The sequence below is a fragment of the Protopterus annectens genome, chromosome 1.part0 (assembly GCF_019279795.1).
Source record: "Protopterus annectens isolate FY-2018-M chromosome 1.part0, PAN1.0, whole genome shotgun sequence".
Classification (NCBI taxonomy): domain Eukaryota; kingdom Metazoa; phylum Chordata; order Ceratodontiformes; family Protopteridae; genus Protopterus; species Protopterus annectens.
In genome coordinates, this window is record NC_056725.1 from 96,623,717 (window position 1) to 96,628,133 (window position 4,417).

The window sequence follows — 4,417 nt, forward strand, 5'->3', positions numbered from 1 at the left end:
AACTCGGCCTTTTTGCAAGCTCAAAGTCTTCTAGTTGGCTCGTGGTTAGGTAGGTATCCCATGGTGCACCAGTATAATCCCCAGATCTTGTTTGCTGCTAACTATAGACAAAAGAACAAAAACTATCCAGAAAGAACAGCAATAATAAAAGGTCTCCACTTGTTAAGAAAAGATTTTTCTGTCTCCAGATCCTACCAGGAAGGGGGGTAGGAGGATGGGTTCATAAGAATGATAAGAATGAAGGGCGAAATGGACTACAAAAACATGGAACGTTATGGTGAGTACATAACTTCTTTATGTTCTGTAGTCCTATCTCGCCTTCATTATATGGGATAGCGTCCCTAGTACCCTCCATGACTCTTATCCTTACGTCCTCTCATAAACCCTCCACTAGGAGACTATATTCCAGTAAATGGAGGAGATTCTCTGTCTGGGTGGAGAAAAAGAACGTTGACCCCTGAGGTTGGGATGAGAGAGCCTGACATGTGCGTCAATAGATCTGGCACTGGGTCCAGAGTCCATGGGTCATCTAGTAGGTGAGGCCTGAGAAAGGGGAAACAAACCTGACGAGGCCAGTAAGGAATGATAAGGATCAATTTGCTTCCCAACAGATTCGCTTTATGAATCACCTTGGATATGACAGGAAAGGGCAGAAAAGCATAAAGGAGACCTAGGGGCCAATTGTGAACAAGTGCATCTCTCGGTGACTCCCCCAGAGGGGGGATAAGGGAAAAATATCTGCTGCATTTGGAGTTGATCGGGCTGGCGAAGAGATCACAGCAAGGCTGTCCCCATCTGCGGAAAATCTGTTCCACTATTTCCTGCTTCAGAGACCATTCATGAGGCATCAAGATTGCCTGGCTGAGTTTGTTGGCTATCACGTTGGTTGTCCCCGGGATGTGCGTTGCCACTAGAAAGCGCTGGGAAGATATCGCCCATTTCCAAATACGAACAGCTTCTCGACAGAGTGGGTACAATCTGGTTCCGCCTTTTTTTTTAGATTCCATACTACCGACATGTTGTCTGATTGTATTGCTATCGTCTCAAGAGGAAGAAGGTTGTGGAGTGCTTGCAACGCCAGAAGCACTGCCCTCATCTCTAGGACACTGATATGCAGGTGGGCCTCGTGATCTTGCTATATGCCTTGGACAGTACTGCCTAGATAATGCCCCCCCCCCCCATCTGTGAGGCATCCATGGGCAAAGTAGCATCGGGTTGGTGAGGGAAGAATGGAGTGCTTGGCTTTAGCTGGCTGGGTTGGATTCACCAATGGAGGTCCTTTTTGCAAGACTCTTAACAGGATGTGGTGGTATAGAGGCAGTTGTTGGAAGGACCATGGAAAGACAGAAGCCATTGAAGAATCCGCATGCGTAGTCTGGCCAGAGGCACTAGTAATATGATGGAGACCATGGTCCCTAGAAGTTTCAGCACTGTCTTTGCCTTAACTTTCCGGAGAGGGAGAAGACCGAGACCTTGTTGTATGAGAGTCTGAGCTTTTTCTGCTGTAAGACGAGCCAACATGGCGACTGTGTCTATTTCTGCACCTATAAAAGTCACAAATTGAGAGGGCAATAAGCCAGACTTTTCCCGATTTATAGTAATCCCCAGCTGGGAACAAAGTTGGGTAGTGGCGTCTCTGGTTTCAAGAAGTACATGCCTGGTGGAGGGGGTCAGGAGCCAGTCGTTCAGATACAGAAACACTAGGAATACTAGATGTCTCAGAGGTGAGCTGTCACTACTGCAATACAGGAAAAAACAGAAACCATAACTAGAAAATAAAAATAAGACAGGTACTGTGGAACAAAAGCCCGAACTAGCGAAACAGATGGACCAAGTATTTAATTGAAGCGCTTACTACTGCAATACACTTGGTGAACACCCTGGGGGCTGTGATGAGACCGAAGGGCAGAGCACGAAAATGATAGTGACTGGCACCCAGCCAGAAGCGTAGATTGCTCCTTGACGCTCTGTCCATTTCTATATGGTAGTACACGTCTTGGAGGTCTACTGAGCACATCCAAGTGTCTTTCCCTAATAGAGGGAGTACAGACTGAAGTGTCACCATCCGGAACTTGTCCTTCTTTACTGATTTGTTTAGATTGCTGAGGTCCAGGATGGGCCTTCAGGCCCTGTACATTTTGGTACTAAAACGAATCTGGAGCAAGTTCCCAATCCTACTTGGTCTGCGAGGACGGTTTGGATGACTCTGTCTGCGAGCAACTTGTTCACTTCTACAGTTGGTTGATCCCTGTGATTGGGTGGAACATCCGGGATCCTCTTGGGAACATGAGGTGGAAGATTAAAGGGTATGGAGTAACCTCTGGTGATAATTCTTTGTACCCATTTGTCTCGGGTGATACTTAGCCAGGCTTCTGGATAAAAAGAAATGCGACCACCGACCGGCTCCAGAGAAGCACAGTCAGGCCCCACATCAGGAGCGCTGATAGGGCCAGCCTCAAAATGAATCGTGGCCTCCCTGGTTTTGCGGTCCGCCCCTGCCTCTAGGGCGTCTACCATTTGCTCCTCCTCATCTGCCTCTGAAGGAGGAATCACCCTGTGCATCCTGGAAAAACCTCTGTGACTTCTTGAACCACATTTTACCACCTCTCTGACCCTTGGGATATGGTCTAGAGGGGACAGTAAAACATACTCCCATGGCAGAGAGTGTTTTCCCTTCTTGCCCTGGTGAATGTGTCTTTTACCTTGGGTGCAAACAAGGAAGAACCATCAAAGGGGGCGTTGGTAAAGGTAGACTTGAACGGCTCTGTAAAATTACACAAGGGTATCCAGGAGTGCCTCCTAAGCAAAACTCCTGAACCTGCTGCTCTACTCGCTCCATCGGCTGCATAAGAAATCAGCCTCATGGACGAGTTAACAAAGGAAATCAAGGTGGACAACTGAGCAGACACCTTATCAGGGACTCCTTCAGTAGATGTACCTTGTACAGTCTCTCCTAACTCCTTAAGGAGATCCCTCTGAAGCTTTGTAAAATGTGTTAGGTAGTTCAGCGATCTGAAAGTGAATGCCTCTGATTAAAAGATATGCTTCCCGTACACGTCCATCGTGCGAGACTCCTTGTTTGGCGGATGGACAGATGAAGAAGTCTCCACTAATTCCTTCTTGGTGGCCGCTGCCACCACCATGGCATCTATGGGAACATCCTTGGATAAAAATTCCTTCTCCTTGGGGGCTGACAAAAATTTATTGGGTCTCCTGGGGACTGACTCCACGTCATCAGGAGTCTCCCACACCATTCGACTAACAAGCTCTAAAAGTTCGTCAAAAGGTGGAGACACCCAAGAGGCTGAAGGTTGAGACCCAAAAGCCTTCAGGTACATCGACTCCTCATCAGAAGGGGTAACAGTGGGCCAGCCGCACCTCTGCTTAAGGATCTCTAAGATGTCCACAAAGGAGACATCATTAGACAACGACTTGGGGGACCCTTCTGACTCCTCGAGGTCAGTGTTGGAGGTAAGAGACATCCTGGGAGTCTACGTTTCCCCTTGCATGTCCTCTTCTGAGGGGGCTCCTCAGAAGGGTATTCCGGGGAGGTCTTGGAAGAGGGGGGCCACAAGGCGGGGGCTTCTGAGGCTGCAGGTCTCTGCTGTCTAGAGAGGGAGTAGGTGCTGAAACGGAGGTCGGTGCCCGAGGGGGAAGAGTGTCGGTACCCCTGGGTGAAGCTGATGATCGGGACAGCACACTCCTCATCATCTCGAAGGCCGACCTCTCTGGTTCCGAAGACCTCCCCGGCTCCGAGGAGACAAAGGACGTCATTGGCTCCAGAGCCATCGGCTCCGAGATAAATGTAGGGTCTGAGCTCACCCTAGCCGACGCACCGAGAGGGAGACTCTGAACCGAAGAGGTCCGGTTCCAAGCGTCCCTGTCAGGACCGACGGGGGAGCTTCGGCTCCTAGACACCACAGACAGCACCGAAGGTGTCGGAGCAAAACTCGGCTCCGAGACAGCCTTGGGGGAAGCTGGAACCGAGGGTTTCACAACCAGCGGTACCGAGCAATCCAGCTCAGAAAACCCAGCACGGCTTGGAGGAGGAACCACAGAAGGGGAAATGGACTCAAGTGGCTCCGGAACCGACTGGGTCGGAGCCAACAGCATTTTGAGTAAGGCAGACGACTTCAGGAGTCTCAGCACTACTCTCTCCACATCTTCTTCCGATAGGCTCCTGGAGGATCTGGAAGACAGTGTCAGAGATCTAGACCTCTAAGATAGGGGACCTTAAAATTGGAGAGACCGATAAAGGATCTCTGGACCGACTCCGATGTCTGCTATCAGTGGTCGGCTCCGAACTGCCTGGGGCCGACACTGTAGCCATAGTAGCTACGCCCTTGATTAGTTCCGAAATCAGTGGAGCCGAGGAGGGAGAAGACTTGTCTGGTTTCAACATTTTGGGAGGCAGTTC